This window comes from Pteropus vampyrus, unplaced genomic scaffold (genome assembly GCF_000151845.1).
Source record: "Pteropus vampyrus isolate Shadow unplaced genomic scaffold, Pvam_2.0 Scaffold302, whole genome shotgun sequence".
NCBI classification, from domain to species: Eukaryota; Metazoa; Chordata; class Mammalia; order Chiroptera; family Pteropodidae; genus Pteropus; species Pteropus vampyrus.
In genome coordinates this window covers 4604311-4615105 of record NW_011889083.1, presented here as the reverse complement: position 1 = coordinate 4615105, position 10795 = coordinate 4604311, and positions in this window count along the sequence as shown.

The window sequence follows — 10795 nt, the reverse complement described above, 5'->3', positions numbered from 1 at the left end:
TATTTCTATGTGTGTAAGATTATTTTCTGGAGATTTTTCTCTTTCTTTTTGAGATGCCTTGTCATCTTGGTGTTCATGGTGATTAATGGATTATTTCTCTGCCTTGGCATTAATGGAAGTGTTTTGCTTCTTTTTTCCAGAAAGAAGATTTATTATATAATGGACCCAAGCCTGTTGCAAATAAGGTGTTTTTCTTTTAGTTTCCAGTATGTGGCATCTAAGCCTCTTGGATCTCTGCTTTATATAAAGTCTTAATATGTCTTTTTTTTTTCCTTATAGATGTTTAATCACGCTTGCTACCCTCAGTCTCAGTTCCTGTCAGTGACAGTTTCAGTAGCATTTGCTCAGATTCCACTGGGCCTGCATGGTGATCGGTCTCAGAGGGTATGTGGGGAGGGGCCCTCTGGATTGGGAGATGGGGGCTGTGGTTCAGCCTCGGGTTTTCAACCGTGACTGGTAAAAATCAATTGTTTCTCTGCTGTCCCTGCTTTTCTGCTATCTTTGTTTCTCTGACTTCTTCCCTGATGACTGTGTACTGCCACCGGCCACATGGAGCTCACAGCACTCCCAGGCGGTGCTGTTCAGGGAAGTCGTTGCGCCTTCTACCCTTCCCTTTTTCCTACATGGAGCTCTGGCTGCGAGAGGCAAGTTTTTTTGTTTCTCTCATTCCACCATCCAACACCTGGGGCTCTGACCTGTGGTAGCTCTTATGTGCAGACCCCACGCTCATATGTGCTGGTCTGTAGTTTGGGTGTTTTTTGTTGAGTTTTAGATGTTCAGCTTATTGTTGTTTCAAGGGGAGAGATCTGAGGACACCTTTCACTCTGCCACATTTAATCCAATCTCTCCAGTTTTTGAGTATTTTGAATGAAGCCTCTATGAACATTCATGTACAAGTCTTAGCATAAACTAATGTTTTCATTTCTCATGGGTAAATAAGCATGGGATTTCTGGTTGTGTGGAAACTGTATGGTTAATTTTGTAAGAAACCGTCAAATAGCTTTCTATTGCATGTACTCCTTACCAACAATGTATGAGAGTTCTAGTTGCTTCGTATCTTCTCCAACACTTATTACTGTCAGTCTTTTTTATTTGGCCATTCTAGGGATGTTAAGTGTTATCACAATAGCTATTATGTTGATCATCTCATCATGCACTTATTAAGTCATTTGAATATCATCTTTTATGCAGTGTCTGCTCAAATATTGTCTTCATTTGTTATTATATTGTTCATCATATTAAATTATAAGGTTTTAAAAAAATACCTTATACTTTCTTTTTTTTCATTTTTAAACAGTATTTTCAGAAAGCAGATGTTTTTAATTTTGATGAAATTTAATTTAACATTATTCAATGATTTTGCCTTTTGTGTTCTAAGTAAGACATATTTGATCATCCTGAGGTAGTGGAGATTTTCTCCTATAGTTTCTTCTAGCACTTTTACAGTTTTAGCATTTATGCTTAAGTTTGCGATCCATTTAGAGTTAAATTTTGTGAAAGGCATAAAATGAAAATTGAGATTCTTTTTTTTAAAAGATATTTAATTGTTCCGACATTATTTGTTGAAAAACTATCATTTCCTCTAATGAATTATTTGGCATCTTTGTTGAAAATACATATATGTGTGCATCTACTTCTGGACTCTTGCTTTTGCTACATTGATTTCTAATGTCTATTCTTTCTCTAATTTTGTGATAACTCTTGAAATCAGGTAGTGTAAGTTCTCAACTTTGTACTTTTTTTTCCAAATTTTTTTTGGCAGTTTCAGATCTTATGCATTTTCACATAAATTTTAAAATTAACTTGTTCATTTCTATAAATAATCAACTGTAATTTTATTTAAATTCTGTTAAATTTATTAATTAATTTTAGAAGGATATACATCTTACAATAGTGAATCTTCCAATCCATGAACATAATATGAGTCTCCATCTACCTAGATCTTGTTGAATTTTTTCTGTAATGTTTTGCAAATTTCAGTGTATACATCAGTGAAGACATCAAAATAGGTGTACTATTTTGCTTAATTTATGCCTAAGTATTTTGAGTTTGTTGATGTTACTGTATATAGCATTTTTATTTCAATTTCTGATTTTTTATTACTTAATATAGATAAATAAAAGTGATTCTTATATTAACTATATCTTGTCACTACTGAAATCACTAATTCTAGTTTTTCTTCTTTTTCTTCAATGTGTGTACCTTTTATCCACATTTCTTGATTTATTGTACTAACTAGGAGCTCTAATACAATGTAGAGTAGAAAATGTAAAAATCAACTTCTTACTTTAGTCCCGATCTTAGATGAGACAGTCAGTCTTCTACTGCTAAGTATGCAATTAGCTATAGATCTTTTCAATTTGAGAGATACCCCCATTCCTACTGTGTTAGGATGTTTTATCATAAATTGGTGTTTAATTTTGTCAGTCACTTTTCCTGCATCTACCAAGGTGACCATACCCATAATTCATTTTTAGAACATGTGGCACAGATGATGAATCTCAAATATTATACTATCTTTCATTAGTGTTCTTTGTAAAATAACCCTCCTTGAGCTCTTGAGCTCTTTTTTCTTATTCTTCATGCCCCACAAGTGTGAGTCACAGCAGAGGCTCAACTTTCAGGGGGAAAACAGAAGATCTGAGGCAGCAAGATTAAAATATATTCCAGGTTGCTTTTGCCTCATGGATCTGTTTAAGATATCAGTACCAATATCTCTTCTTCCTCTATCTGTGAAAAGGAAATAATGTCTGCTGCACTTAAAAATATCATAGACAAAATGGAGCAATTTGCCGAGAGTTATTATACGAGATGTTTATAACAGTAAAATCATTATTGATCTCAAAACAATTTTGTTAAGAGAAAATTAAATGAAGAAATAAATCAAGAGAGAAAAAAAATTAAATTCCAGAAACATTATTTGCACTGGAATAATATCCATACATTGTTAACTCTAACTATCCTGCTCCTCCCTACTTGCAGCCCAGTCACACCTGGGTGTACGTGGAAATAAATATTGGCATGAGGAGTATCTGTTATTTAGATGGCAATAATGGGAAAGAAAAGTTATAATACAATCTCCAAAGCAAAACAAGCAAACAAACTAAAAAAAAAAAAAAACTGATTGCTTACATGATTAAAGATGGATTTTATGTACAAATTACTTCAGAGCCAAGGAAATTAAAAAAAAAAATTACTAGAAAAGAAGATACCTAACTTACTTTTCTTGTCAATCTCTGATATTGGATTTCTCTACCTGCTGGACTCCACTGACATTTTGCAAGCATGTAAAATGTAAAGCATGATAGTAAAGCATGTTAAAATGACTGTTTATAAATTTCATTTTGTTTTATTTTGTCTTATTTTGGTTAGACTAGTGTTTAAACATTAAAGCTTACAAATACACTAAATACATAATGATACAATCATGAACAATTACATGGTGCCTACTGGTTTTTCTTGGGACACTTTTGTTTATGCCAAGAGCTGTCACTGTGTGAATATAGATAAATTATTTTCTAGGAATAAGAAGTAAAGAAAACACAAAGGACATCTCACTCGCTGCTTTAACCTTGGGATAACAGAATAAATCTGGTTTTGCCATCTCTCTGAGGAAAAGAATATCTTGACAAGTACATAGAGCTCTTGAAGAAAGCCTAGTATTGGCAAGGAAGGGCGAGATTCTGCATACATCTAAATAATTAGGATAGCACTGAAATGCTTGAGTACAGCAGACAGCTTACCAGAACATAAATCATGCTGCTTGCCATGCGCAATACAACAGACATACATATGACTCCAGCTTATGTAATGAAACATTTTATGAAGTTTGTGCAGATAAATTAAAGCAGTGTTGTTAACAATTATGTTTCTAATCCAATTTCAAAAACAAAGCTGGATGGACAGTGCTACCTCTACAATGAAAATGGAGGATTTCACTGTTGAGATGCAGGCATGCGGGTTGATTGGTCAATGTATTGAGCACCAGGAACTCCACATGCTCCTCCTTAAAGTCAGGAGTAACTGGCAGTGAATTTTGGCATTCATCCTAACTACCAAGATTTGTTCTTAATTTGTTCTCCAACAGCAAGGCACAAGACTCTCTTGGGGGCAATGATTCTAAGAACTCTGCCTACTCTGGGTAGAAATTATGCCTCTAGAATCACTTTTTGTTCCCCAGTAAGTTGTATTTTATTAAAACATTCCTAACATTAAAATTAAGATTCCTTTGATATTTCCCCGTGACTTTTTTCTTCATATAATTTAGGACAAAAATAAAGCAAAAGGCATTGTACTTTTCTCTTACTCATGTTACCTACAGATAAGTTTTTATGCTTCTCTTCAAGTAATCCTGGCTCAGAACCCCAGAAAGAGAGTCTTTCTGGGAGTCTGTTATGATCAAAATAGCTCAAATCCATGTGACAGGGACAGATGCATAAAAAATACTTTTGTTACCTGACCGGTTGGTTCAGCTCCATCTGATTTGTGTATGTTTTTTCTTACTGGTGTTATTCAAGGATCAAATTCCCAGCTTCATTGTTGTAAATAAATCAACTGTATATAACTAGCCTATAACAGATGACACATCACCGTATCTAGTGTAAGGAAGATTCTCTTGAATAAAAAAAAGTTAATTGTTTGTAATAAATTCTTCAGGTCTAGATACCATTAACTTTAAACAATTAATAAAAGTGACACTAAGACACAATAAATTCTAGTGTTTAAAGAAACTATTTGACCTTATACATTGCTTCTGCCTCACTGGTGTTTGAAATGAAAGGGACAAGTAATTGAAATTAGTCTCATTGGCATTAAAGAAGTCCTTATGGAGAGAAACAGAGGCGGGTGGTGGTTAAGAAGACTTTGTAGAATTCTACAACACAGGCAGGAGCTTAGGGATCTAAGGAAAGCAGTCATGAGAACACAATTCTACTTATGAGCAAGACCAGGGCCTTCTAAAAATATTTTAAGTTTTAAAAGGATAAGAGAATAAGCAAGTAGTAGATTAAATACATTTATGCATCTTATCTTACTTTGTTCCAATATCATTAGTTTTTAAAAGAAAATCTCATGCTTTGACAAGAGAAGTTTGTTCTGATTCCAGAAGCCAATGGGAAATAAATATAATATGCAAATAAAAAATAATGAATATATAACCTAGAAAGTCTCAAGTTTTTCTATCTTTCTGGAGTTTCCCTTCTCTTAAAATCTAAATAGTTCTTTTGAAATATAAATAGTTCTAATAACTAATATTTGTTGAGTGCTTATTATATGCCATGTGCTAATTTTTAATCCGTCTTTACCAGAATCATATCTAATCTTAGCCTCTGTGATTCCCACTTTTAATCCATTCTCCACAAGTAGTTAGAATAACCTGTTTAAAGCAAATGTAATTGCCCTTTCTTTGCTTCCAAGCTTTCAATCACTCCCCATCATTCTCAGGAAAATATCTAAAAGTTTTGATTTGTCCTACAGGCATTATAAGTTTCCAGGCACTTTAGCCACATTTCGCTTGTACTGTTCTCCCCCTTGTTTGGGGGTTTCTGGGCTCTGGCCTTTCATTAGTCAAGTGCTCACAGTATCTCCTACCATCCAGCTGTTGCCCTTTCCTTCTGCTTATTGGGATTAGCTCCCCATATTTCTCAGATGCCATGTCCTACAGAAGAATATCCTGACTCCCCAGGTTAGATTAAGCCCCTTTTACACTCTCTCATAGCACCTGTATTTCTATTTTGTTGTCTTTATCATACTTGTGATTGTGCATTTTGAGGGAGACCTTTGGTTCATGTAGGTCTCTTTCACTAGACTTTTGTTTGCTAGTTCCCCCAACTCCTAGTACAATGCCTAGCACAGGAAAGGTACTTCATACATATTTATTGAATGAATGAATAAATGAATGAATGGATGCTGAATAAAATCAAAGACTAACCTGGCTTGCCTTAGCTTGTATTAACAAGGGAACCAACAGTTCACATGAGAAGAAATAACATGCCACATCAAACTGATCTGCCTTCAAAAAGTTACTATTTATTTTTGAACTCTAGACCTAGCTAATGTAAGCCCTCTTTTTCCATTGTTAAAAATGGCTTTACCTAATCATGTCAATTAGTCGTCAAAAGGATGGGGGTTATTAGAGCCTGTGTTCCATAGGCTACATTTTACCCAAAACTTATATTAGTCCCAAAGCTCCTTTTCTCTCCAAAATATTTCAATCAACTCTATTTCAGCTCCCTGTCTTCAGCATAATGGCATCCCTACTACATTTTTTTAAAACAAAACAAAAAAAAACTTCTTTCTTTTGAAACATATTTAACTTAAATTACTTTTTCCCCCCTCTGTGTTATTGTATTACATTCCTTGAAGATGTAGATGCTTGGCTCATAGCCTTCCTCTTTAATTCAATAATTTCTTCTATTATCTGGAGGATTTCAATGTCCTTGAAGCTAATTCACTGTTCTTATAGCTTTCCTCACCACCACAACTAAAGCCATGCCTAGAATCACACCACTGCAAATCATCTTCCACAGGTACTCTCAAACACATCTCCCTTCATCTCACACTCACTCCTAATGAAACAATCCTTCAATCACACTAAACTTCCAGCCCCACGGTTTTTGCTTCTAGCAGTCAGCACCCTGCACTCTCTCTCTGGGCTCTCATCTCTCCAAAATCTCTCTTCTGACAATCCCCAATTCTGCATTAACCCCTGAATCTACCATCTCCACTCCTGTATCTGAGCTTTTTGTAGCTCAGTTTAACTGCAGGTTAGTACCCGGCCACAGTAAAAGTCTGCAATGGCAGCTAAACTCACAGTTCTGTTTGGAATGTATGTCTTCTGTCCTGGCAGCAACCTGTGGCAGTAAGCAGGCTTTCACCATATTCCCCTCACTCCATAACCAACCCTCACTAATGCTCCATATTGATGACCTAACTTCCAATTCTATCATGAAAATGACAGAGAAAGAATAGAAAGGCTTTCTCATCCATTGTCATTCCATCTTCAGATTTGTGAGCAACCACATCAACCCCTCTGCTTGACTAAATTCCATAGAAATAAGTGTCCTCTCTGCTGACTAAGGACAGCCTCCTTCATCTCTACTTTCATCAAATCTCCTCCCATTCTCTCTTCTTCCTCCTGGGATTTCACAATACTAAATTGTTCCCTGTTCATTCTGCCTCAGCCTCTTTAATGAACCTGGTAAGATGGTAACAATGTCTGCAGGGGCTTAATGTCCTGCACTACTCCATAATTCCTTCAGTCTCATTCTCCCTCTGCTTCATAAAGCAAATTTACCTCGTTCTTCATAAAGCAAATTTAGAGAATTGATCCGCTTTCAGACACTTTGCTACTGTACTTATCTTGTATTGCTTCAAGACACTATTTCTGGAACCTATATTTTAGCTGTAAATACAGTACCCTAGAACACAAGAATCTGTCAAAAGTGCATAACTCCTGGGAACTGACCTTTGAGCTTCTCCCATACCAAATTTAAAAAGAATGGAAGATGAAACACATATTTAAAAAGTGCTCTCTTTTCTTCGAATATTTTCTTCTCCATTCAAACTTGCAGAATAGCATCTACATACATGATCTACATGCTCACATGTATTAACTCTTTATGGAGTAAACTAATTCAATGTGAATGCAATGCAATTTACTTATTAGCAAAAAGAGGGTGGGAGAGAAATATAAATATAAATAAAAAAAGAAATAGAAACGTAAAAATCAATGAATAGATATGGAGACTATAATTTATTGCTCTTATTTCTAAGTACATATGGAAGAATTAAAAACTGGGAAATTTTAGAACATAAACATTTGCCTATTGTATTTTGTCAGAAAAGGGCAAGATAAAAGAAATATGTTCTTAAGTCTATCTCCTCGAAAAATGTAAGCTTGACAAATAAGGGAAATTGTGTGCTTTGCTTGAAGGAGCCTTAGAGACAAAGAGTTCTCATCCAGTGAGCTGGACATCCTGTTTATTATGTAACCTCCAAACGCCACAGTTTCTTATCTGTAATGAAAGAGTACTGGCAATATCATCTCCAAGTTTTCTTTAAGACCTAAATTCCATATCATCTGTGTTCATCTTGGTAGACACAGAAGTAGAAACTTAGAAAGCACTTGCTTAATTTGTATTTTCATATGAATTTTAGATTTACATATAATGAAAATTTTGTCTCTTCAAAGGTCAAATTAAAAGAAAGAGGAGGAATTGTTAGAAAAATATTTTGTCTGAGGAGCCATTTTACAATTCAAAATTATGTCCTAGTGCTCTGGCAGCAGAATTGGGACTGTGAATTTGGGAGCATTCAAAATTCCCATGATACCACTCTCACTGGAGCACTGTGAGAACACCACAGTCTGTAGGGCTCTCTCTGATTCTGCAATTAGCACAGCCATTTTTCTTTTGAAATAAGTAGTTAAAAACTTCTGATTGTATCACAATATTTTCTTTTCTTTGTGCATCTAAAATTCCACATAGACTCTTTTATTGTTCCATCGAGAGAATATAGACATTTGGAATGGAGGATGAAAACATAGCAGTGTGGGGTAAGAGGAAGAGTGGGTGAAGCACAGTCTGTGAGTGATAAGATTCCAGGTCTCTGGCTGGCCATGGTGTCCTCTCTCTAAACCCTCTATCTTGCCCAAGATATTGGTCCCTTCTGCAGAGCTCTTTTGGTTTCTGACTTTAGGAAATCTCTATGTGATTAAAAGAAAATTCTAAGAGATTGCAAAGTTTATGTTTTTGTTTTGATTCTTTTCTTAATCTCTCAAATTGGTAGAGAACTTGTTCCCAGACATTCATGAATAATTTTTTAAATTGAAGATATAGTTCACTCTAGTATAACATTTTTTTTAAATCCCATAAAACTGCTAAAATTATCATCTTTTCACTTAAAGCAGGATATGACACTAAAAGTATAAAATAGAAAGATGGTATTATTTCATATTACAGGACAATCGCTACCACAAGATTTAGAAACCTCACTTAGATGTGTTTGAAACAATATTATTATATTTCCCATTTTGTCTTTAACCAGTTAAAACTTTGTCAGATTGGCACCAGTGCATGTACCAGCATTTTGGACCTTATCCGTTTGAGAGATTCCTAAATAAAAACTGATGGACTTTTTATATGTATTTAATGCTCTTGTATTAGTGAATTTAACAGAATGATGAGATTATTTCTTTCTCTTATATTTGTATGTTGCTCACTTAACATGGCACATGCTATATTGCATTGCAAGTGTCTTCCTCTTACACAGATTGGGAAGGCAATGTCTCCTCTCTACTGCAAAGAAGAAGGATGGGCTGGTTTTCATTGGGAGGTGTTCTTTTGTCTGTTGAAGAGGAGCCATTGTTTATATGCGAGTCCACAGATAATGGTTTCTTATTCTCAGCTATTACTCTCCATAGGAGTCAGAAAAAAATCAGTCCAAACATTGTTGAGCATAAAAATTCATTTTCCCAAGTCAACTGAATGGACATTTTAGAATAAATATGAGAATGATAAATTTTGAAACTGAGTCCTATGTTCAGTTTTTTATATGTTTAATGAGAATAAATACAGTATTTATGTAACTTTTTTATTTAATGATTTAAAAGTTAATGTAGTGGATGGAAATTGGAAAACAAAGTTTGGCTATCAGGCAGCATAACTGAGGGGGGTTGAATTTTTGGCAGGGAAATAGATCCTAGGCCTTGATTTGGAAGAGGAGGAGTGAGACAAAAAATTAAATTAGGCCAGCTATAAAACAAGAGAATTCAAAATTTTCATAGGCGCTTAAGAAGGAGGTTGTGAGAAGGCTTATTGTTAAGTATGGAGTAGGGACAGTTTGGGGTCAGCAGTAGAAGGAGGTCAGAGACAAGGGTCAGCCAGGGAGATGTTCCCCCTGGGAGAAATAGCCAGGAGACCTCCAGGAATAAGAGATCTCATATGCACTAATGGACAGTTCTAAGCCTTTTGCTGTCCTACTATATGTAAGCTTTCTTCTTTACTTCTTATTCTTTAGGAAACTTCCTTAAAACTACCTCTTGTGTGGGTAATGACTTGGAAAAACAATGGAAAAGTATCTATGTTTTCACATTTGGTTTAATGTAGAATGAAGAGAGGAAGCAGATACAAGAGATGAGAATCTAAGTGAAATTGAACAGCAGGAAGATATTAGGAGAGGAAGTAACTATGAGAACTGGAAAGTCCCTGAATTTTCTGAGAAGTGCAGGGAGTCGACTAAATGAGGGATGGGGAATAAACTCATTTTTATTTCAATTTCAAAGGGAAGAGTGCTCTCATAAGATAGAAGACTTGGAAACACCCACACAGCTGATTCTTAGGTTGTACTAGGAATCAATCTGACGTTTTTACAAATGGCAACTTTTTCTAACTTGCTGCTGATCAGTTAAGTGATGTCTTCAACTTTACAGTGTAAACAGAACTGGGAATCTTGCCTACAATATCCAACATTCTCATGTCTTGGGAGAACTGTCTTAGAGTTTTTCTTAGCACCTAGAACTTTTCCTCATGGTTATAGTGGTAAGATTTCAAAAATGAACTGGTTTTAGTACTTGAGCTCATAAAGCTGCAAATATTTTTCCTCCAAAAATTATGGGGTTTTTTGAGAAAGCAACATCAAACAGAAATTTCTGAGATCAAGAACAGGAAACGAGTGATTCCGCAGGCTGGATTTCATCCAGGGAGCTGTCTTCACAGCTGTAGAGAGTAGCTAAGAAAAGTTCCAGAGGACTTGTCTGGTACTGCTTGAAAGCAGTCAGGCTGGGAAACACAGAACT